A 26,142-nucleotide genomic window follows, 5' to 3' on the forward strand; every position below is an offset into this window, starting at 1 on the left:
TATAACAGAATACCAAAGACTGGGTGGTGTAAACAACAGATATTTATTTCTTACAGTTCTGGAGCCTGGGGAGTTCAAGATCAAGGTGCTGGCAGATTAGCGTCTGGTGAGGACCGGCTCCCTGGGTTGCAGATGGCTGCCTTCTTGCTGTGTCCTCACATGGCCTTTCCTTGGTATTGTGCCTGTGAAGAGAGAGAGCTCTCTTGTCTCTTCCTCCTCTTCTAAGGGCACTAATTCCAACATGAGGGAACCATCCTTATGACCTAATCTAAACCTAATGATCTCCCAAAGGCCACACCTCCAAATACCATTACACTTGGGGTTAGGGCTTCAACGTACAATTTTGGAGGAGACACAAACATTCAGCCCATTTATTCATTGCTCAATAAATACTGGATGTATGAATGGATGGAATAAAAAAGATAAACCTGTGTGGTAATTGGATAGAAAACACATGGACATACAGTCAAGCGCCGTGTGACACTTCAGTCAATAATGAACAGCATCTACAACAGTAGTCCCATAAGATATAATGGGCTGGAGTGGAGGCTCACCCCTAAAATCCCAGCACACTTTGGGAGGCCCAGGGGGTCAGATCACTTGAGGTCAGGAGTTTAAGACCAGCCTGGCCAACATGGTGAAACCCTGTCTCTACTAAAAATACAAAAATTAGCTGGGTGCAGTGGCATCTGCCTGTCATCCAAGCTGCTTGGGAGGCTGAGGCAGGAGAATTGCTTGAACCAGGGAGGCGAAGGTTGCGGTGAGCTGAGATTGCACCACTGCACTCCAGCCTGGGTGACAGAGTAAGACTGTATCAAAACAACAAACAAATGTCAAAAAAAGATATAATAGAGCTCAAATAAGCCTGTCATCTAGTGATATAGTTGTCATAGTAGTGCAACATACTAACTTTTTAATGTTTAGATATGTTGAGATATGTAAATACCATTGTGTTACAATTGCCTATAGTATTCCATACAGTAACATACCATACAGGTTTGTAGCCTAGGAGCAATAGGCTATACCATACAGCCTATTGCTGTGGTATGTATCCTACTAGGTGTGTAGTAGGCTATACTACCTAGGTTTGTGTAAGTACACTCTATGATGTTGGCACAACAATGAAATCACCTAACGATACATTTCTTAGAACATATTCTTGCTGCTAAGTGACGCATGACTGTGTATGACATTCTGGAAAAGGTAAAACTATGCAGAATAAAAGATCAGTGGTTACCAGGGGTCGAGGAGTGGGGATGATGAACACATGGAGCACAGAGGACTTTTAGGGCAGTGAAACTGTTCTGTATGATACGATAATGGTAGATACATGCATTTTAAAATCTGGCCAAACCCATAGAATGTACAACACCAAGAGGGAACCCCAGTGTAGACTATGGATTTCAGGTATTAATAGTTTGTTAATTAGGTTAATTGATTGTAACAAACGTACCAGTCTGATGGAGGATATTGATAAAGGACGTGGCTACACAAGTGTGGGAAGTACATGGGAAATTGAGTACTTTCCACTCAATTTTGCTGTCAATCTAAAACTGGTTTGCACAGTACAGCTGATGTTTAAAAAAGCCAAGTGAGGTGGTAGCACCTTTCTGTAGAGTTCATTCCACTGTAGGGTCACACAGATTTGGCTTGGAATCTGAGCCAAGCTCTGTAACCTGGGGGAAGTTACTTACTCCTCTAAATCTTAGTTTCTCTAACTCCACAGAGATTGTAATGCCTTCTTCAGAGTGTTTTGAGAACTAAATGCAAAACTGTATGTAAAGAATCGAATCCAGCACCTGGCATATAAAGGCATGGTAAATATACGCAGGCCTCCCCATTCCTCCCTAATGACTGTGATTCTTATATATTCTGATGGTTACTATTTTTGAAGTCAGGCCAGGGGAGGAAAGCTGCCTTAGGTGAAAGTGTCTTCTACTAGGAAAGGAATCTGTATATGCGGGGCATTTGTGTCCTCAGTCACTCGAGTGTGTCCTCAGAGGTGCTGGCTACACAAGGCCAGACGTGCACTGGAGCCCCAGATCAGTGTTGAGCCCCTCACTCGGCTTTCTCCCGTGAAAAGGTCAGGATGATGGAAGGCTGTCATATTTAGATGATGGCTCGCAGGGAAGCCTTGGTGGGTTAGTCACCTATGATATGACATCATATTGCCACTCAATATAGTAACAGCTGTTGGTTGCTCTGGGGGACGGAGGTGGGGTTAGCTTTAGAAGACCAACCATGCCTTGAGGATAAATTGGATGGGTCAGATGGGAAGATGTGACAAGAAGAGAAATCCTCCTCTAAATAGGATGCTCTGCAGTTTCCTAAGGATTTTCAGCACCTCGCCCCAAAATGTGAGTCTTGACTTTTCTCTGGCTTTTGGGGAGAAACAGGGAAAATGTTACAGGAGAAAGTTGTTTGGTCAGAAAGCCTCCAGCTGGGGGAGTACCCATTGGGCTCTGCTGGGTGGGCGCCGCCGGAAGAGAGGTGGGAAAGTGAGCAGTTCGGTGCATATGGCAGGCACCCAGTGAAGTGATCTGAGGGGTAGGGACTGAAAAGTCCTGGAGTTTGGGTGCTGCAGAATCTCCAGGTTGGATTGAGCTTTGTACCGACCCCTCTGCGGGTTGCATGACACCTGTGGAACCATATCAGCATCCCAGCGAGGCTGTGGTGTTGTCTCAGTCTCATCCTGGATGAAATCGTGGTTTGGGGATACCACTAGTCAGTGCTGTGGTCAGTGTGGGGTATTGATTACTCATAATGGGAAGCCACTGGAGTTGGTTAACCCATTCTTTCTAGTGTGTTCTCCTCCTTGACATTCCTACCTCTTCTGGGGCCCTTGTGTTTTAGGAGTAGAATGCTTTGTATCACAGTGTTTCATGGATGGGTTAACTGGATATGGGCTGGATGTGGGGAGAACTGGCTCTTCCTGTGTTTAAATTGGAATAAGTCCAGAGTGAGGAAGTAAAGAGGTTAGAGAGGAAGAGCCCCGGAGTGGGGGGTCAGGAGGTCTTCTTTGACAGCTGGTGTCCTTGGACAAGTCATTGTTTCTCTTTAGATTTTGGTTACTCATCTCATCTGTAAAACCGTGTGCACTTGGGGTTCTTCCAGCCACACTGGTTCTCTTCCGTCCTTTAAGTGTGGACCTGTGGTTCCGTTGTTGGCAGACCAGAAAGGGCACAAGTTTGAGTGTCTGGCTTTGCCACTTGCTGTGCGACCTTGGACAAGGACAACCCCTTCTCTGAAACTCAATTTTCCCATTTATAAAATATGGGTTATTGTGAGACAACAGTGAGGTAATGAAGCTGAGAGCCTTTTCGGAGGCACGATGTGGATGTAAAGCAACACCCTGAGTTTGGACAGGGCAGGTGGGGTAAGGCAGGCTGAGGTGCGATGTTTGGGGTTACTGGCAGGCTGAACTGTGACCAGGGCGTAAAGAGGGTGGAGGTCATGGCCAGCCAGGCCATAGAAACCTCTCACCCTGTCCTGCTCAGTTCCTGTTCCTTTCCCAGCAGCTGAGGGAGGGGAATCACTTGAGAGGTTGTAAATGATGCTGAAAACAGCTCACAAAAGCGGCTGCAAACTGTCTGAGGGGGTCATGCCTGGGGAGCAAAGCATGCGCTGGGAAGCGCATCCAGGGTCTGAGGACCCCTGCAAATCGAGCAGCCTCCTGCTTCCTATCGGTGCCCACGAGGATGCACCTCCTGCATTGCTTGGCATCACTTCCTAGGAAAGTAAAAATGCCTAATGGATCACGCCCAAACAGTGACCAGAGTGACCTGTCTCGAGCCATCTCTGAGGGAAAGTCACAGATTCCCTAGAGAAACTCTCCAAATTCCTGTTTATTCTTCACATAAACAGATTAACCTAGGGGTAGCGATTTTACTTCAACTCTTCCTTTCATGTTCCAGTGAAAGTGAAATTGGCCACGTCTTTGAAGCTGTTCTTTGAGCCATAAGTATAATTTTTCTTCCCGCCCACAGAAAGGGGTTTTCTTTTTCTTTCTTTCTTCCTTTTTAATTTTTTTTTTTTGAGGCTCCAGGCACTGAGACGTTCAGAGGTTGGCAGGAGCTGAAGCTGCCATAGGAGCAGCGTGCTGTCCCCCTGCTGACTCATCTGACATTAACATAATTATGTTTCAGGAGTCAAAGTGATTTTCAAACTATGAGTAATGCAGGGGGTTAGCGAGAATGTTTACACGGCAGTGGGCATTTCAGCACACTGAAGTAACCAGCTGCTGCTAACAGCTGCAATGAGTGAAGGAATAAGAAAATACTCTCAAGAAAAACAACCGTCCTCTCTCGTCTCTGTTTCTGTGCAAAGGATTCAGATGCCATGAAAGGCAGGTTAACTTAGAGTTCCCCAGGGTGGACCAATCCAGATCTAGCATTGTTATCTGAATGCCTTGATGTCTGATCTTTTCATAGGAAAAAAATGTTTTTATAGCTTATATTTCATTTACCCAACTCTAGGGAAAGGTGGATTTAAAGACTTTAGCAAATTATTTATGTTTTATAGTGTTACGGGGTATTAATGATCATAATAGTCTAAGGTTGTGCGAAGAAATGTGCTGCTGCTTCTAAGACTGGAACAAGGACAAAAGTCATTTCCCCCAGTTTTAAAGATGGGGGCAGAAGCCCATGGGGAGGGGGACTGGGGAATGCCTTCTTAAAGCTCCTTTGTCTCGTTATTATGGGAAAAGTTATGAGAGCCATCAAGTGGAGTGTGCCAAGTATTTGGACCTCAGGAGAGAAAAATTGGGCTCCAGTCCTGTTCCAGAACTGAATATTGGAATGGAAATGCCTCAATTTCTTTACCTCACAACGAGAATATTAGTAATACCTGCTCTGCCTATGTCAGAGAAAGAGGCTTGAACTTTTTCTTTTTTTTTTTTTTTGAGATGGAGTTTCACTCTTGTCGCCCAGGCTAGAGTGCAGTGGCACGATCCTGGCTCACGGCAACCTCTGCCTCCTGGGTTCAAGCGATTCTCCTACCTCAGCCTCCTGAGTAGCTAGATTACAAGTATGTGCCACCACACCTGACTAGCCTTGAAGTTTTGTAGGACAGAGACAGTGTCTGCCCACTACTGTAGCTCCAGTGTCTAACTTAGAGCCTGCCCTTATTTACTTACTTACTGAGAGATGCTCGGTAAGTATTTGCAGAATTAATGAATGAGATAAAGCTATAAACGCCAGACCTCTGCCCTTGTCGTTTATTATTGCATCTAGCAAGGTGTCATTCACATGGAGGGGGGGTCAATAATTTTTTAATGTGTTAATAAAAAATTCATGAACTAATTATACATTCACTTATACATAAGTTATTTATGAACAAATTGATTATTATTTTGGGGTTACCAAGCTGAATTGCACACAAAAAATATTCCTGTTTGCTTAAGAATGTCTGATGAAGCAATACAAATTAATTTTATTAAGCCTTGTACCTTGAGTGTACAACCTTTGCATGCTCCACATTTGCATCATGGAGAAAGAAGGAGCCCCAGAAAAGGAGCGCACCAAAAACGTCGACCTACCCTGAACTAAGGGGCTCAGGTGTGTTTTTGTGGACTCCTGTATTGAGTGATCTCTTCCTCCTGGACCCATTAATAATTATTGTTTGGCTTATTTCAAGCAGTAAATCTAAGCGAGTCTGTTCATGGCAAATCAATCCAAAATGGCCATCAAAGAGAGTCAGGATCTGTAGTCCCATCCCAAATATTTGAAGATGATGCCAGAAAGCAAATTTAGTGTGTTCTCCTGGTGACTGTCATTTGGTATTTCCGTCCTAGGCAGACTTTCCAATGGGGGGAATACAGGCTCTGGCATTTCTAACGTCTAAACCTCCACTGCTCTCTTTCTCTCAATATTGCATGTCTGACACAGCTGTAATGTCACCTCCCCAACTCCATCGTTACTGTAGGTTCATTAATGTGTGTTGGACCGCACATCCTAAGCTGAGTGTGGATGACTGTTCCTTAAAGCATCTCAAGTCAAAAGGCTCCTCACTTCTGATCCTGGTTTATTTATTTTGAATATACTTAGAAACAATTTAATAGTGTTATTAAGTTAGTAGCAGGTTGTTGAAGGATCCAAATGTTTAACATATATTATAAAATAAACATTGGCTGTTTAGAGCCCTCACAGAATAAACTTATTTGAATTTTTCCCCTGGTGCCCTTTTCTTAATTTCTTCTGCTCTTCTTCCTTCCCCCTTTTTCCATCTCTCCCTCCATCTTTTTCCTCCTTGCCTTCTTTTCTTTTTATTTTCTTGTGTTTCATTTGTTTGTTGCTTTTGGTAAATGTCTTTCTAAAAAGTATGTGTGGAAGGAGAAAAGAGAACTGATTAAAAAGCCTAGGATGAGGTGGAGAGACTTTTCATCATATGCACTTTCTGACTTTGAATTTGTAATCATGGCAATATTTTTTCCCCAATAAAAAAGTTAACTGGAACAGAGTTATACACTCTTCTTGTTTTCATTTTTCCACTTATAATGTGAGCCTATTTCCTCCTTACTAAGATGAACCAGAGAAATGGCTTCCAAAGGGAAATGGGGAGAAGAGAAGGGAGAGAGTTGACAGAAGCTGAGTGCCTGTGTGTCCGCAGTGGAGACACAGGGGAAAGAGCTAGTGTGACAGAACCAAGGATTTTTTTAGGGGGGGGCTTTCTTCTTTCACCGAAAATGTAAACATCTTCCCACCTCATTCTTTTTACCTCATAAGAATTATTCTTCGACAACATAATTTTAAATGATTGTACAGGGGCCCCAAGTTAATGTAGTATTTTTGTACTGTAGTTTACCTTACTAATACTCTATGTTAAACATTTGGGTAATATCTGATTCATCAAAATTGTAAATAGTACTCTAATAAACATTCTTGTAGCTAAAGCTATGTTCATGTTAATTCTTATTCACTTTAAATACATTTCCTCAAAAAGAATTGACTTATTTCTCAAAAACAAACCAAATAATACACGAATCATAGAGTCTTTGATATATGTTGCTCTTGATGTAATTTTAATTTCTATAAACACAAAGACATTTTCCCATGTTTGTTAACAAGTTTATTTTCTGTTTATGAATCTTCTGTTCAGAGTCTTTGCCTGTACATCTGTTGGAATCTTAATATCTGCAATGATTTAAAATGTTCTATGCATATATAAAATATATCAACTTATCTATTATTTTTAAAAATGATAATCATTCCCTGGCTTGACGTTTACATTTGAATGTTAGTTATATTTATTTATTTTTGGCACAGAGAGATTTTTTAAGATTTAAAGTAATTGAATCTGTCTATTTTTTTCCTGGAGAATGACTTTTTTCCCATATAGAACTTTTAAAATTATTTCATATTTTCTTCTAATAAAAAACAGCCTTCTAAAGGTAAACTTTGCTTTAAATAAGTGTTCTATATAAATTGTATCTATAGACCTTTTTAAAAAATGGAAATTGCGATCACCCCAGAAAGCTTCCTTGTGTTCTCTTCCAGCTGGTCCTCACGCCCCCTCTACTCATAGGCAAACACAGGTTTTAGTTTTTCCATCATTAGTTTGGTCTGTTTTTGACCTTCATATGGAATGGAATCATACAGCATGAACTCTTTTGCATAAGGTTTCTTTCACAGCATAGTGTTTGTGAAATTCATCTGTGTTGGTGAGCTTCAGGAATTTGTGTCTTTTTGTTACTAAAAGTAAGCTTTCTTTATAGTATGTCTATATGACAGTTTATTTATTCATTACTCTATTGTAGACACCTAGGCTGTCCCCAGTTTGGGGCCATGATGAATAATAAAACTATGAACATTCTTGTAAATGCCGTTTTATAGACACATACTTTCATTTATCTTGGATAAACACCTATGGGTGGAATTTCTGGTCATAGGATAGATGTATATTTCATTTTATAAGAAACTAACAGACTTTTCTCCAAAGGAGTGATACCATTTTACACTCCCACCAACAATGCATGAATATTCAGTTGCTCCGAATTCTTGTCAACATTTGGTGTTGTCAGACTTTTTTATTTTAGCCATTCTGTTGTGTATGCAGTGGTAGCTAGCTTATCATAGTTTCAATTTGCATTCCCTTGATAAAGTGAGCATTTTTTCCATGTGGTTCTAGTTTTTGTTTATTTTAGTATTTGTGTATTTTATATCTAACCATATCTCTTTATCCATCAAAAGTTATTTTGATTTTAAGTCTAGGTAAACCTCTACATTAATTTTTTTTCTACATAATAAATTAAGCCAGCATAATTTATTAAATAATATTTTTATTCTTTTTTTTTTTTTTGATACTGGAGTCTCACTGTGTCACTGAGGCTGGAGTGCAGTGGTATGATCTTGGCTGACTGCAACCTCCACCTCCTGGATTCGAGCAATTCTCCTGCTTCACCCTCCTAAGTAGCTGGGTTTACAGATGCCCTCCACCACTCCCGGCTAATTTTTTTATTTTTTAGTAGAAACAGGGTCTCATCATGTTGGCCAGGCTGGTCTTGAACTCCTGACCTCAGGTAATCTGCCCGCCTCAGCCTTCCAAACTGCTGGGATTATAGGCATGAGCCACCGTGTCCGGCCAATACTTTTATTCTCCACTAATTTGTAATGCTTTATTTATCATAGATTAAGTTCTTATATGTGGTTCTTACTGTGGTTTCAGAATATCTATTCTATGTCTTGATCTGTACATTTTTACACTTGTTCTTTTGTCAGTTTCATACTCTTATTGATATTTGCTTTTTAAAATGATTTAAGAACTGGCAAGGTCACTGTCTCATCATTCCTTTTCATGTTCAACATTTTTTTTGCTGTTTATACTTAATTATTCTTTTGGTTGAACATTAGAATGATTTTGTGAAATTCTGAAAAGAATACTATTGAGATTTTTATTGAAGTTATATTGGCCATATAAATTAATTTGCAAAACACTGATGTCGTTGCCATAAAGCTTAGTATTCAAATCTTCTACATTTCTTAATAGCATTTTACAATTTTTATATATGGGTCCTTCACATTCTCTTTATAGCTTTTCCAAGGCATTCCACAGAAGTTTCCAATGTCATCATTGTTGATTTTTGCTATTGTCATTTTATCTTTTCTAAAAGTTATATTTTCTAATTGGATAGTAGTTCTATATAGAAAAGCAATGTAGCAAATTTCTATATACAAATTTTTATACAGAAAATTTGTATACACAAAAGATACTGGCTTTTGTATCTTTTTTATATTTAGCAGTTTTCTTGGGCTCTCACATCAGTTCTAATAATTCTTAGTTGAATTGTTCTTTTGAATTTCTGGGAATGTAATTATATTATGCATAAATAATTACAAATCTGTTTTCTCCCTTCCAGTGTTTGTGCGTCTTATTTTTATAAGTGCCCTATTTCATTGGTTAGAACTTTCAGGTCAAAATTAAGTAAAAATGGCAACAAACTGTATCTTTGTTTTGGTCCTATTTTTAATAATATTGACTTAGTACTTCATTCTTAAAGATGACTTTGACTGTTTGAAATAAACACTTGTTGTTATGTTAATAAAAGTCCTTAAAGTTGTAATTATTTTCAACAGGGAGGAGCTGTTGAATTCTAATGTATTTCCTGCATCAATTGAGAATCTTATTTGGATTTTCTTTTTTAGCCTGTGGATGTAATATATTATACTATTGGATTTTAAAGATATTAAAACATAAAATCTTTTTATTCTCGATTAAACCCTCCTTGGGTTATTTTGATACTGTTATCTGAATTTGGATTTCTTTTTTATGTTCATAATTTAGATAAGTCTATTATTTTCTTTTTTTGAGCTGTCTTTTTCAGGATTTACATCAGGGTTATCTCTGTTAAGTAAATTAGATAAATTTTCCATATTTTTCAATGTTTGAAATTACTGAAACATAGTGATTATGTATTTTTTCAGAATTGAAAGATTTTTTTCCTGTAAAGTTTTCTAGGCCTAGGCACATTTTTTTCCCGAAGGGAAATCTTTCCTTTTTTTCTTTTTTAGGTTCTTCAGCTGTGATTGGCATATGTAGGTTTTATACATATGCCAATTTTGATAATGTATTTATTTCAGACTATTCATTTTAACCAGGTTTTCAGATTTATAATTTATAATTTTGCAAAGTATTGTCTTATACTTAAAATATCTCCTCCTAATCTGGTGCTGAACCTCACCTTTTTATTTCTGATTTTATTACTCATAGCGGTTTTTTTTTGTGTGTGTTCTTCCGTTTCTCTAATAGTTGTCTATTTTATTGCTTTTTAAAAACAGTGCTCTTGAATTAATTCTATTAGTTTTCCTATATCCTAATTCAGTTAGTTTTGGTTTTACCTTTAGTCTTTTCTGTCTACTGATTTCTTAGCGATTTTGTTGTCATTGTTTTTATAAATCCTTGGGTTGAATGCTTTAATTTTTTTTCCCCTGAAAATTATAAAAACAAATAAGATTTTAACTTCAACTTTTAGTGCAACTTTGATAATATTTCACCCCTTTTGATATATTGTGCTCTTATTTTAATTATCTTTTTACTGCTATGTTTTTATACTTTAATTTTTGGTTTAAGTTTTGTTCTGTCCTTATACTTTAATTATTCTTTAATTATTTTTACTTTAATTTCTATTATTAATAGCTGCACTGTGATCAAATAATCAAGCTTATATAATATTTGTTTCTTAAAATATCTCCCATTTGGTTATATTCATTGCAAATACTTTTTTCTGTTCTGTATGTGCTGCCAAAGCGAGCACTACTTTCTCCTATAGTATCTTTTCATTTTGTTTATATTGTCTTTTTTAACATATAGTTTTTTGTCTTAATGTAATCAAATATATCCCTCTTATTTTATTGTTTGTACATTTGTATCTTATATAAAAATATTTATGTACTTGATGGTAATGAATGTGTCTTCCTAGATACTGTTTTTTCTCTCGGTTGCAAAGTTTTGCTTTTCACATCTGTGTCTTTAATCTTTATGGCTGATGTGAGTGAGAATCTAATTTCACTTACTCCCATATGGATAACCAGTTGTCCCAGTCCCACAATTTCCCCCCATCGCTTTGTGAGGCTATTTCAGTCGTGTACAGAGCTTCCTCTTGTGTATAGCTTGTTTTTGTACTTTCGTTCAGTTCCATTAATCTATTTCTATTCACTATGCCAATACTACCACAATCTTTTCAATAAGTCTAAATATCTAATAAGACAAGCCCTGCTACTTTCTCTTCTTTTTCTTCCAAATTTTCTTGGCTCTTCTTGGCCTAGTCACATGAATTTTAGAATTAACTTCTTAAGAATTGTGCACACACACACACACACACACATTTTGGGGATTTTCAATATTAAGATTTCATTAAATCTATAAATAAATATGGAGACGGCTAACATTTCTATGGAAATCTTGCATGATACCACTACACCAGGGGTGCCACCAAGATGGCTATCATTTTTATGTTACTCTAATCAACAAACATAGTAATTCTCTCCATTTATTTAGGTCTTCTTTTATTTTATTCAGTAACATTTTCACAGTTTTCTTCTTAGAGGTCTTTCATACCTTTGAACAAATTTATTTCTAGGTGCCACATAATTTCTGTTACTATTATAAATGGGATATTAAAAATTATATTTTCTAATTGGTTATTACTATTAAGTATGCTTTGATTTTTGCATGTTTTTTTGTATCTAGCAACCCTTGATGAACAGTTTTTAGTTCTAAGAGTATGTGAATGTTCTTGAGTTTTTTATGTAGACAATCACATTTTCAGCAAACAAGAACAGTTTCTTATTCTCTTTTTCCATTCTTTTATATTACATCAATTAAGAACTTCAGTGTAATGCTGAATAGAGGCTTATAACTTACATCTTCATATAATTTCTGACTTTAATGAAAATGTCTCTAAAGTAGTACCAGTTAATATAATATTTGCTTTAGAGTTTTGATATATAGCCTTTATCAGGTAAGGAAAGTTGCCTTCTATACCTAGTTTGCTTAGATTTTTAAAACCGTGAATGAATGCTACATTCTGTCAATGCCTTTTCTGAATTTACTGAGATACTAAAAAGAAAAAGGAAAAAGGCTTTTGTTTTTAATCTGTTAATTTAGTAGGTTTTCAAATCTTGAATTATTCTTTCATTCTTGAGGTGAAATTCCACTTGGTCATGATATCTATTTTCTTTAAGATTTTGAATCTACGTGAAAAATGAGATTAACTTATAGTTTTCCTTATTTGGACTGTCCTTGTCTAGCTTTAGTATCTCAAAAAATAAGTTAGGAAATTCTCTTCCTTTTTCCTCTCATCCTCTGAGAGTTTTTGTCTTTTAAGCAGGCCTTATCTATTTCTTAAAAATCTGGTAAACATTGGGCCTTGTGTCTTTGGAGATGGAAGAACTTTTGATTAATAATTTAATTTCTTTAGTGGCCAAGGCTTTATTCTGGTTTTATCTGAATAAATTACCAAACTTTAATTTTTTTCTTGAAAATTATCCATTTCTTCTAAATTTCTATATTTATTCAGATGCAGTTAATAGTATTCTTTTATGTAGTTTAAAATCTCCACTGTATCTGTTTCTCTCCCTTTTTATTCCTACTTGCTGTTTGTGTTTTTCTCTTTTTTACTATTTTCTGTAAGTTGTTTTGAAAAACTAACTTTGTGTTTTATTCATCTTCCCTACATAAAATTTCTTTCATTCTTCTCTTACGTGATTTTCTTATTTCTAGTTTAGATTTCTCTGTTGTTTTTTGCCTAGTTTCTTAAGTTGAATAGTTTACTTATTGCTGTTTTTATTTGTTTTTTCATTTTGTTTTTACGGATTTTTTTTCTTAAGTAGAATTTTACTTGTCCTTTTGACCACAGCAAGGATCTCAGAACTTTAAAATTACACGTGGACCCTGTTCCCCATCTTATTTTTATTCCAGAGTTATAGTTTTTAAAGATAAACAAATTACTTTTTACAATCATGTAATTATGTTTATCAAAATAAAATATTCTTTCATAGCTCTTTAAGTGACAGTCTGTGGCTGGTAAACTTTCATCTTTCGATACCTGAAATTCTTTATTTTTCAGGGTATAGAATTCTAGACCGATATTTATTTTCTCTCTGCATTTTGAACATATTACCCTTATTATCTTCTAGAATCTATTGATGTCCACGAGAAGGCTGTGGTCAGACTAATTTTTATTCCTTTGTAGATAAATTCATTTATCTCTTTAATCTTTTTTTAACTGACAGATAAAATGATATGTATTTATAGTGTACAATGTGACATTTTAAAGTAAAATTATAACATAGAATGACTAAATCTAGCTAATTAACATGTAATTACCTCACATATTATCATTTTTGTGCTGGGAACAGTTAGCATTCACTCTGTTAAGCATTTTTCAAGAATATAATATATTATTATTAACTATAGTCACTATGTGGTACACTAGATCTCAGACTTATTCCTCCTAACTGAAATTTTATAACCTTTGACCAACATCTCCCCAACTCACCAGCACCACCCCCATGCCACCCCCACCACAGCCTCAGCCCTCGGTAACCACAGTTCCACTCTCTACTTCTGGAAGATCAACTTTTTTCAGTTCCCACATACGAGTGAGGTCATGTGGTATTTGTTTTTCTGTGCCTGACATAGGTCACGTAACTTAATGTCTTCCAGATTCATCATGTTGTGGCAAATGACAGGATTTGTTTCTTTTTTTATGGCGGAATAGTATTTTATTGTGTATATATACCACATTTTCTCTATTCATTCATCTGTTGATGGCCACTTAGATTAATTCCGTATCTTGGTTATTCTGAATAATGCTGCAATGAACATGAAGTGCAGCTAGCTCTTTGACATACTGTTTTCATTTCCTTTGAATATGTTACTCAGTAGTTGGATTGCTGGATCATATGGTAATTCTATTTTTAATTTTTTGAGGAATCTCCATACTGTTTTTCATAATGGCTGTTACAATTTACATTCCTACCAACAATGTGAAAGGGTTTCCTTTTCTCCACATCCTCACGGACATTTGTTATCTTTTGTTGCTAATAGTCACTCTGACGTGTGAGGTGATACCTGTTAACTTACGATTATCTCTTTATCCATAGTGTTCTGCAATTCAGTTGCAATGTGTTTCACTTCTAGAAAATTCTCAGCCATTATCTCTTTAAATATTGCATCACTGTCATTTCCTCCTTTCTCTTCTTTCAGAATTTTTATTACATGATGGTTGGTATCTATCAATCAATCTTCCATGTCCCCTCTCTGCCTGTATTGTGTGTGTGTTCTTTACTTTCTCTTCTTTGCCTGTATTCTGGGTGTGTTCCTCCACACCCTTTTCCATTTCACTAATGCCTTCCTCAGTTTTGTCCAGCCCAGAAATTTTCTGGTCTGGTGCATTTAAAATTTCCATGTTTGTACTAATCATTTCTGAGGTTTTTGGTTGGCCCTTTTTTCTACTTTCAACCTGGAGTAGAATCCTGTTCTGACAATTCACTTTGTTGGCTGTCTTCCTTAGCATTAGATTTCTTCATGTGTTTTGGAAGCTGGGTTTGCAGGCTCATTTCAGGTGAAAGTGAGGTTTGTTTTGTTTTGTTTTCTGTCTTTCTCCCTCACTCTGTGCTCATCCCTCCCTGTTCTCCACTATTGTAGTGGTCCACTCAGCCCTCCAGCTCCCCAACCCAGAACAAGAGTTTCTGGGGGCATTTCAGGGTTACTGCTGTGACGATAGGCACAGAGCAGACCCAGTCACCGGCTCATTCCCAACCACCAGGCTGTGTCTGTGTCCTCCCACACCCCTAGGCATGCAACTTCTAGGAGCTAGAGCCCCAGGCAACTCTCTGGAGCCATTTTTTTTTTTTCTTTTTTGAGAAGGTATCTTGCTCTGTCACCCAGGCTGGCTTGCAGTGACGCAATCTCAGCTCACTGCAACCTCCACCTCCCAGGTTCAAACGATTCTCCTGCCTCAGCTTCCCAAGTAGTTGGGATTACAGGCATGTGCCACCATGCCTGGCCAATTTTTGTATTTTTAGTAGAGATGAAGTTTCACCATGTTGGCCAGGCTGGTCTCGAACTCCTGACCTCAGGTGATCCACCCACCTCGGCCTCCCAAAGTACTGGGATTACAGGTGTGAGACACTGAGCTCAGCCTTCTGGAGCCATTTTTTTTTAGCCTTCCTTCCCAAACTTGGGAAACTCAATTCCATACACCTCCCTCATCATAAAACTCTAAGCACCACAAGGAGAGGGGCTGTATATATTTTTGTCACCAACGTATCCCCAGTGCATAAAATAGTGCCAACACATGGTAAACTGAGTGAATGAATGATGGCTAACGTGTCAAAAACTGAAGGACTGGACCTTTGGAGTTTAACTTGGAACTTTGTTTACTCCCAGCCCCTCTGGGGAACAGTCAGCCTAGTACACAGCACAATTTTTATCTGTAGAAGAGAAGAAGCATTGGTGTAAGAGTTAAAAGACCTTTGGTTTCAGGGCTGGCTCTGCCCTTGCTTAGTTAAGTCACCTAATCATCCTAAACCCAAGATTCCTCTTCTATAAAATGAGCATCTCATGGTCAAATAGTAATACTGTATCCAGATGTAATGGCTGCTTCATCAGCCTGGGCTCCCAGAAAAACAGAGCGGATCCCAGCCAATAGGGAGTAGAGTGAATGAGAAACTACTTTGGTTAAGAAACAGATTTGTAGAGTTGTTTGTTACTAGAACTTAATTTAAGCTATCTTGATGGATAAAATTACCTACTTGTATCCTTCCTCTCTATAGAGTGTGAGCTCTATTGGGGGAAGAATGCTGTCTTTTTCACCACTGTGTTCTTTCAAATTCCCACTTCTTTTTTTGAGGTGGTGTCTTGTTCTGCTGCCCATGCAGTGGCATAATCTCCGCTCACTGCAACCTCTGCCTCCCAGTCTCAAGTGATCCTCCCACCTCAGCCTCCCGAGTAGCTGGCACTGCAGGTGCATACCACCTCACCAGGCTAATTTTTGTATTTTTAGTAGAGACTGAATTTAACCATGTTGGCCAGGCTGGTCTTGAACTCCTGAGTTCAAGTGATCCACCCACCCTCAGCTCCCAAAGCACTGGGATTACAGGCGTGAGCCACCATATCCAGCCTTCACTTTCTTATGTAATATATGATAATCATTCTTCACTCTGTGTTCACTACTAAGCACAAATATATTAAAATCCAGTAATTATTCTATATTTGCAGCACTCCAATTTTCTGAGAAAATTGTGACATTGTCTAGGATTCTCAAAACTACAGTAATATATTTGGTTTGTTTGCTTGTTTATTTTGAGACAGGGTCTCTGTTGTCCAGGTTGTAGCTCATTGCAATCTCTGCCTCCCGGGCTCCAGTGATTCTCCCGACCCAGCCTTCTGAGTAGCTGGAATTACAGGCCTGTGTGCCACCACGCACAGCTAATTTTTGTAGTTTTAGTAGAGATGGGGTTCTGCCATGTTGGGCAGGCTGGTCTCGGACTCCTGGCCTCAAGCGATCCGCCCAACTTGGCCTCCCAAAGTGCTGGGATTACAGGCGTGAGCCACTGCTCTGGGCCATATAATAGTATCTTTAAAGTGCTATGGTACCTTTTCCAGAGAGGGATGGGAAGACAAAGCTTTTGACTTGGATATAGTTTAAATTTTTCATGAGGACATGCTGCATGAGGGTGTGCGCATGCGCGGGTTGCCGGCCCTGCAGGCCTCTTGGCGTTCTGGGTCCTGCGTCTCAGTGCGGCTTCTGCGCTTATGCTCTCGGTGCACCTGACTCTCGTGGAAGTCCTAGCCACCTTCCTCGTTTGCACCCCTCCACCTGCTTGAGGTGGAAAGCCCAAACACCAAGAACTTTTTGAGTAGATATCTAAGAACAGCTCAGCAGTGCCCTGAGTGAATTGCGTGAATCCCATGGCATTTCTTATGGGTGTCATAGGAGTTTTATTTTGTTGTTGTCGTTGTTTCATGATATTTAAAATACAAAAAATATTTGTGGTTCCTTAGACACTTGCGCTGCAATAAAAATTATACTTTATCATATAATGGTTTGAAGAGAAATAAACAGCATAAACAAAATAAGGCCCATACTATGAAAATGCAAACCATACAAATTAAAATAATATTACTCAGTCCCCAGAGACATACTTAATATATACACATGAAATATCTTACACGCAGACACAATAAAAGCTTGGCAGCATTTTGATATTTGAAGTTTTCAGCTACATGGCTTCTAGATAAAGGATATAATTGCATATTCTTAATGAAATACAGTTTTATTATTTTTGAGGACATAGATGTTAGAACTCAGTTAATAGGATGTTATTTAATGCCCTCTTTCAATGAACATAAAAAAGCAATGTATAACAAGCACATGGTTTTTGAGTGAAATAAAGCTTCTGAAATGTGTGAGGGATGCTTGAAAACAATGTTTTGTAAGCCAGTGAAACATCTCCCTTCCACTTGCTTACATGATTACCAGATTTAGCAAATGAAAATACACCCGGACCAGGTAAACGTGAATTTTCAAATAGAAACGAAGACTATTTAGTGTACATATCCCAAGCATTGCATGGGACAGACTTATATTTGTGGTTTATCTGGAATTCACATTTGCCTGGGCACCTTGTACTTTATCTGGCAACCCTTCCCACCTCAGATGTTAACCTTCATTGTGTACCACCCTTTAGAAAGGAACCACTCAGCCTCTGCCCAACACCCTGTAAATTCTGTATTGGTGAGCTCGTATTAATGCATTTTCTTTTGCACATTTTGAGGCTTGTAATGAAGCTGAAGTCACAAACCACTGGCTCTCAATCCCATTGCCCCCTTGCAAAGCAAAGCAGGGCAGCCTTCAGAACTTCTCCAAGGGGAGGGCTGTGTGGGTTCTTCCCCACAAAGCTCTATTTTAGTCACAGTCATTAGTGCTGGAGAAAACACACACTGGTCATGGGGTTCACCTTTTGCCATGTCGCAAGAAAGTCAGTAAAACAATGCCTGAAAGAAGGCTTGGGCTTCCATGCCGTGCGCCGAGCGTTCTGGAAGCCACCTTCTGAAATGTGTCTGTGCATTTTTTTTCAACAAAGTTCCTGACATCTGTCCCTGCAGAGGGATTGGGCTGCACTTTTTAACCAGAGATTGAGTGATTCCAGGTAGATATTCCAGCCTTTCCATCAGACCTGAATTTAGGAGAATGGAGGGGAAATGCCAACTTTACTGAGCTCTTGATAGAAATACATTTGCTTATTTAATCCTCATTTGCTCCCGCTGAAGTATGACTCTCGGTTTACACACTGAGAAACAAAGGCTCAGAGAAGTCAAGCCCTTCCCGAGTCACAGAGCCAGTAGCAGAACTTGGATTCCAATCCAGGTCTCTTGGGCTGCGAACGGCTGAGACTTATTTCCATGCTACCACCCTTCATCTCTCTAGGAAAAGGGAGAGTGCAAAGGATGCCAAGGTTATGGAATGTTCTAGAGGAGAGCATAGACTGTCATGGGGCAGGCTCATTCCTAACCAGTTTTTGAGAGAACATGAGGTATAACAAAACGGTGCTTTGCTGTCTCCAGCACCCCCACTCCGCCGCCGTCACCTACATCAGGCATTTCTCCCAGTGTTATCCCTTCCCAACCTCCCGCCCCCTGCTATCCCTCCCCTAGGGATACTTGGTCAAGAATCATTCTGAGTCATTCTGCTCCCACCCCCCAGCAGACCCCAGTGTGTGATATTCCCCGAGGAGGGAATATTTTACTGGATCCTGTTGAAAGCCGGCATCATAGACAAGGGCCCCAGCCGGCATCATGGACAGGGGCCACAGTCCTGGAGAAACACAGCCACTGTCGGAACCACACCCTGGAACAGATGTCCTAACCTTGATCTCTCTCTTTCCCTAGCAGGGAGCTCAGGTTATGAGTCTGTAGAGTTTACCCCTCAGGGCACAGAGGAAGGCAGGAAGTGGATGGAAGGGGTGGGGCATAGTAATCGGAGAATAATAACACTCCCACTGGGCATCAGTTTCATTTTTTTTTTTAATGGGAATCATAATATCTACCTTGTGGCATTGTTGTAAAGATTAGAAATACACGACTGACGCATTCAACAGGTATTTACCAAGTACCTACCATATGCTGGGCTCTCTCCCACAGATACAGTGATGACCAAAACAGACCGTATCTCTGCCCTCGTGGTAGGTGAAACACAAGAAAGCCAGACGTTACATAAGTATTTACAAGACGGAGGAGATAAAATATCACCTCTCACACAAGGGGTACTCATAGTACTTATAAACAGTAGCTATAATTATTTCTTAAAGTTCCCCCAAAGAGACTTAACGCTGCATACCACTTCTTGATTTCTTATACCAATACCTATTTATGAACAACCTTTACCATCAGGACAGATTTTCTCCCACTGGAATACAAAGTTCTGAGAGTCCTGATAACAGAAAACAGCTGTTACTCCTGGGGTTCTCCAGGGAAACAGAACCAATAAGACACATGTATATAAGTGATTTATTGTAAGGGACTTGGCTCATACAATTATGGAGGCTGATGGGCCACGAGATCTGTAGTCAGCAAGCCTGGGGAGCCAATGGTGCAGTTCCAGTCTGAGGCTGGGAGGCTCAAGACCCAGGAGGATCTGATGGGTATTTTGGACGACTTTAGCATTTAAACTGATGGAGTGAGCGAAGCAGATTGCCCTCACGTGCAGGTAGGCCTCATCCAGTTGGCTGAAGTCCTGAAGACAGCAAAGAGGCTAAGAAAAAGGTGACTCCTCCTGCCTGTCTGTCTTTGAGCTGAGACATCAGTTTTTTCCTGCCTCTTACTACCCCATCCGATGTAGGGGCTTCCCTCTGTTCCACTACTTGTTTGCCTCCCTAGAGAATTTATGAAGATGTGTGGTTTTAAAGATTTATTGGTGCGTGAAGCAGGAGCCAGTTTCCTAGGCCACACACTCATGTGTACCAAACTGTAATAGATTATATTTTGTAATTCTTAGTTTCTGAACCCTCCCTCTGTCACAGAAAACAGAACCTTTTTCGGTTACAGGGTCATTTCTGATTATCGACCTAGGCAGATTTTCTCCCATTCTTCCTGGGTTGGGGGGCGCTGTCAGTTCTAGGGCTGTGTGTGTGTGTGTAAAACAGGGGGTTACTTTTGCCCTGGTGCCAAGAGAGGCACCTGCTCCACGGTTGTTGCTGTTTGTCCACAGTGGCTTTGTTGAGAGGTGGGGTCCCCTTGGCCTTTAGACACTGGCACCCATCCGCCTGACTTCTCCCAAGTGACCTAGGATCTGTTGTGGTCTCCAATAGCCTTGGCATTCTCCTTTTCCCACAACTGTTGGGTCCTCCAGCCTCTCTCAACCCTCTGGGTCCTGCCCATGGGCAGGGGAGGTCCTGGCTCCTCTTTTTGCACCCCACTGTGAGTCTGTCCTCAGCCCATCCGCCTAGATGCCTTCCTTAGCCATGCCTCTTGTACCCTCACTCACAGGATTCTTGGGGAAGTTACCTGTGGAAGGGGGCTCAGGTCACCTCCATCCTGGGGTTTCCTAATTTGTGGTGAAGTTTCTGTTATCTCTTGACATAGAGCTTAACTGGGGAAGGGGGACCCATACAGGCAGCTCCCCTATTTCTCCCTCTCCCTTTTCTTCCTTTTCTCCTAAGCTGGCGAATTTTTATTTGGGGCAAGTCAGTGGGAGGGAGTACTTTTCTTAAGACATGGCACTTTCTTCCTCTTTGCTGCTCAAAGTGTAGAGCTAATGATGTAGCAGTGACTCCACTGGGCATCTTCCGCACCAAGCACAATGCCTGGCATGCAGTAAGCACTAATGGAGTATTTGGTGAATGAATGAATGACTACGTACATCAGTATGAGTTTGCCATCTTGAATGATATTTCTGCCCTTAATAACTCTGGAGAAAGTGCCAAAGAACCTAATTTGGTGAGAACTTCCAATCTCACCACAAAGTAGCTGTCCTCTGTGCCTATGAGTGACAGCATGAGGCCTCTGGAAGCCAGAGAAAATGAATGTGAAGCGCTGAGCTGGCGACATGCTCCAGTTACCTTTAAATTTTACGGGAAGGCAAAAAATAACTAACAGTTATCTTGTTAAGCCTTAAAAAGTGACTTTTTGTTCAGGTCAGTGCTGCAACCTTAGGAATCCCAGAGATAATTGATGGGGAGCCAATTGCCTATTTCACCCAAGTCACTGCGGGGCCCTGGGGAAAGCACAATGAGCAGCTTCTTACTGTGAAAGTGACCCTTTCACAGCAAGGGCTGGGCCCTCCTCAGCGCAGAGGAGCCCTTTGGGTGCAGAGAAGCTCTGGGGACTTTCTGTCTCTGACAAATGAATGTTTTCACCAACTCTGACACAAGTTTTGCCTTATTCTCTTAAAGTGGAATGGGTGAATTAGAGGGAAGGCGGGAGAAGAAGATTATATTTTGGAAAAGAGTTGACCATTTGGAAGTTAAAAACAATAAAAGCTAAAAAATGGAGGAAAGTGGTATATTTAAAAGATTGTGTTTGACAGGATCCTACAATCATAATGCTTAACTTACACACACATGCTTGGGATGAATACATTAATAAATGAAGAATATTTGTACCTATGAGTTTTTATCTGCATTAGACAGACATTTTGGAAAGCTGACCTGAGAACTAAAATATTCCTTTATGATATTGTTTCTATGGGAAAATATGTTTTGCATTCCAAACAACTGACTTGCAAATGGGCTTTTGCAGAAGTCAGGGTTGCTGGCATGGGGGTGGGTTATGTGACGCAAACCACAATCTCAAGTCTGTACCTCTTGTGACCAACCCACATGGTTAGAAGCCCACAGGCTGGACTCAGGGAAGCTGCCATTGGTCAAGGGACAAAGTTTTGCTAACATGGAAATACCCTAGAATATGAACTCAAAACAGAAGGCAGAAAACAGCCAATAAAATCCAGCCTTTCCATTTTAAAGTCAGTTGTAACCTCAGTTCAAATGAAGCATTAACCATCCACTCACTCACTCATACATATGTGTGTATCTCCTCTCTTTCCTCCCAGGTCCCCTGAAAATAACACTGAAGGGATTTTAAAAATGAATGATCTTATAAGGACAAACAGGATAGGAAGACAGATAACAGCAGACAAGAGATGTCAACAGAATTGTGGAAAATGGGGAGTGTGGGCCGGGGGTGGTGGCTCAAGCCTGTAATCCCAGCACTTTGGGAGGCCGAGGCGGGTGGATCACGAGGTCAAGAGATCAAGAGCATCCTGGTCAACACGGTGAAACCCCTTCTCTACTAAAAATACCAAAAATTAGCTGGGCATGGTGGCTCATGCCTGTAATCCCAGCTACTCAGGAGGCTGAGGCAGGAGAATTGCCTGAACCCAGGAGGCGGAGGTTGCGGTGAGCCAAGATCGTGCCATTGCACTCCAGCCTGGGTAACAAGAGCGAAACTCCAGCCCGGGTAACAAGAGCAAAACTCCGTCCCAAAGGAAAAAAAAAAAAAAAATAGGGAGTGTGGGGGAGCGTGCCTGTAATTAGTTTAGCAAAGCAGCAGTCCAAGCAAGGAGCCTGCTGGGGGGACACAGTCCCTCTGCAGACCCCAGTGAGGCTCAGCATGTGGGGTGATGGTGGTCGTGGGAGGTGAGCGAGAGGGGAGATTAGCCATTGAGTCTGAATGAAGAGGGTGGTCCTCAGTAGCCTCCTCTACTGCAGCCAGGTGTCTATCCTTTTCACCTTGAGAAGCTTGTTTTAAGGAGAAATTGAAACCGAAGAGAAGACGCTTAGGACTAGGGGACTCCAGGCGGGGTGTGGATTGGATGAAAACAAGAGGATTAAGTGAAACTGCAAGTTCTTGACTCCCTGCCCTGCTCATAAACAGCCCTCACCCGGCATGTTCCACCAGCCCCCATCAGGACGTAGAAACCCGTGGGCTCATAGAGCAAAGCCAGGATTGCCGACATTGTGTCTACCAGTAAAGAATCACAGCTCATCACCCTAGGGTGTCAACACCAGCAGACACGATTCACTTCACACAAACAGCTTCCAATTCTCTTTTTAGCGCCTCATTCCTATCAGGTTGGGGCAGCAGTAATTGCCTTGTGGGTGGGATGAGAAGGACAATTGCTCTCTTTGTAAATTTAAATTTCATTTTTATCAAAGTAATACATGTACAAAGTTTAAAAACTGAAAAAATACTATAAGGCTTATAATGAAAAACACAACAGTCTCCCAGCCCATGCAATCCCACCCCAGATTCCCACTCCCTGAAGGCAATTGTTTTCAATTCTTCTATTTCTTCTCCATATTTACAAAGCATGTGTGTATACTGCCCACTTCCTGATTTTTCCATTTGGACATTATTTATTTCTCATTTTGGACATTTTGAATTTTGCTTTCTTCCTCCACCATCCACATAATCACTCCTTCAAATGCTCAGAACGATGCCATGTTTTAGTCGCCTTCATACTTGGCAATAACTTCCTTTTCAAAAATATAAGTAATACATGCATATACATTTTTTTCTGTGAATACGAAGACATATTTATATTTTTAAAACAAAATTATTCTCCCAATCTGAAGGCATCTAAAATATAGCATCACTTTGAACCTTTGAACCCATGTCATAAGAGAGAGTCTGTTTTTCTGCTTTAACTAGGCACATCCTCCTTGAAGTGGCCATGAGTGGTGACTATGGCCGGGTAGACAAATGTGATCCCAGCATACTCCTGGGCATCACAGCAATCCTGAGTTTACATAGTCATAATATTACAGCCTTGTCTGCTAGCTCTCCACTCTTAAAATCAACCTCCCCACAAAGCAAGGAAGACATGAGAAGGGAAACAGAGCTGATTGTAAATGTTTTCATTCTTGCTGCAAAATTAGAGGTACAGATAGGAGATAATGGGAGCAGGGGAGAGACAGAAAGAAGGGCACTGTGCTAATATCCTCAGCTAATGTACTAGGGAGTCAAAAGTTACTTTCTAGATAGAGGAAGAAACAGAAGATCAAGTATATCATATTAGTGTACAGAGGGAACCCATAGAAGAACCAAATTCAAAAAGCTGGGGGAAGGGAATAGAAAGTCATGTCCTATTTTATAAAGATGAGTCCAAAGAGCACCTGTAATCCCAGCTACTCGGAGGCTGACGCAGGAGAATCACTTGAACTGGGGAAGGCGGAGGTTGCAGTGAGCTGAGGCTGTCCCACTGCACTCCAGCCTGGGCAACAAGAGTGAGACTCCGTCTCAAAAAAAAAAAAAAAAAAAAAAAAAGTCTTAAACTGATCAAGAAAATGTTTTTAAAAAGTCACATAAACATATTTTTTTGGAGTTAGGAAGTTCACCATTCAAATAATTTTTAAATGAGGCCGTTGAAGGTAGTAGTCTCTGGAAGGTGGCATGCGTGTGGGGTGAGCCCTGCTAGTTTTCAATATAAACAGTTCCTTACTCTCCGATTTCTTTTATCTTATGCATATATTACTTCAATTTTTAAATTTTTTTGGAGACAGAGTCTTGCTCTATTGCCTAGGCTGGAGTGTAGTGGTGCGATCTCAGCTCACTGCAACCTCCACTTCCCGGGTTCAATTGAGTCTCTTGCCTCAGTCTCCTGAGTAGCTAGGAGCTTGCGCCACCACCTCAGGCTAATTTTTGCATTTTTAGTAGAGACGGAGTTTCACCATATTGGCCAGGCTGGTCTTGAACTCCTGACCTTGTGATCCACCCATCTCAGTCTCCCAAAGTGCTGGGATTACAGGCGTAAGCCACCGAGCCTGGCCTACTTCAATTTTTAAAATGTAGCAGGTGGAAATATTGAAAAGTTGAATTCAGTGTGAACACAGGAGCCATAAATGCAGATGACTCATTTTGCAGTGGCCATCTGTGTTGCTGTGCCATCAGAAATTGCACATTTCCCCGGTACCACTTTGAATGGTAATGTAAGCTTAATGAGTCTCCTGTCGAAAGACTTACAAAGTTAGCATTGGATACGGGGAGCATTAGGGGAGCAGGATAATGTACTTTCATGGCTCTTACTATAAGGTAAGTGTGTCAACCACTTAGATGAGGAGGAAAGACTGCACAGAAATGAAAAAAAACATTCCTCTCTGACGGGCCTGGTTTCTTGTACATCTTTGCAAAGAACATGGCCCTTGGTAGGCTCTCAGTTTTTTGAAATAATACAATTCACAGCAAGACAAACAAGACCATCTGCCATCTGATCCCAACTTTCCCAGCTGCCCCTTCCCCTGTACCAGGGACATGTGGCGGCTCTCCCTTTCCGGAGGGAGCCACACTCCATTATACTTCCATGTCTTTGCATATTCTGATTCCTCTACTTGGAATTCTTTTCCCCACCTTCTTAAGTGCATGTGTCAAGACCCATCTTCCAATGGAGCCTCCTGCACTGCAGTCTCCCCAGGCTCCTTAGACAGAGAGGACCCCTCCTGAGTGTTCCCACCAGCCTGTGCCATTCTGTTTCTCAATTATATTCAACAGCTGCCACCAGGCTCCTCTTGCAAGGGGAAAACCTAAAGTGATATTTTGGCTTATATCTGTGGAAAAAATGTAATCCAGAAGCTCAGAAAACCAGTTGAGAAGGTCATTGGGATGTTGCAACAAGGGCAAAGGTCAGGATGCAGTTTTGAAAATGTATGTGCCCTAGACACTGACGGCTAAGAATTGGCCACGGGGAATGCCCTCCATCCCCTGCCCCAGACCATTGTGTGTACTCTTCCAATCAGCTGGGCTCCGCTATGTTTGGGGACAGATTTGCACTATATTCATTTATCCTTTATAGTAAGGTATTCTGCAGTCATCATTTTTAAACATTTTCATCATGGGAATTTGCAAACGTACACATATAAATCCTCATATACCCGAAATCCAGCTTTAACGATGATCAATACTTTGCCAATCTATTTCATCTCCCCTTCTGCACACGTTTCTTTTATGGGGTGGTGGGGTAGGGTGGGAGTTTTTTTTATTTTTTATTTTTTTATTTTTTAATTTTTTTTTCCCATTTATTTATTTTATTGTATTTTAGGTTTTGGGGTACATGTGAAGAACATGCAAAATTGTTGCATAGGAACACACCTGGCAGTGTGATTTGCTGCCTTCCTCCCCATCACCTACATCTGGCATTTCTCCCCCTGC

General features: G+C 40.3%; 1 protein-coding gene across 1 annotated transcript in view; it reads left to right on the forward strand.

The window, feature by feature from the left end:
• Positions 1-2,211: 2,211 nt before the first annotated feature.
• ATF3 (activating transcription factor 3) overlaps positions 2,212-26,142 on the forward strand; it is a 53,116-nt gene continuing 29,185 nt past the window's right edge. The window contains exon 1 of the mRNA XM_017525285.2: positions 2,212-2,357. The gene's annotated coding sequence lies outside the window, so the exon portion shown is untranslated. The remainder of the gene's footprint in view (positions 2,358-26,142) is intronic.

Source organism: Cebus imitator, unplaced genomic scaffold, assembly GCF_001604975.1.
Source record: "Cebus imitator isolate Cc_AM_T3 unplaced genomic scaffold, Cebus_imitator-1.0 Scaffold38, whole genome shotgun sequence".
NCBI lineage: Eukaryota > Metazoa > Chordata > Mammalia > Primates > Cebidae > Cebus > Cebus imitator.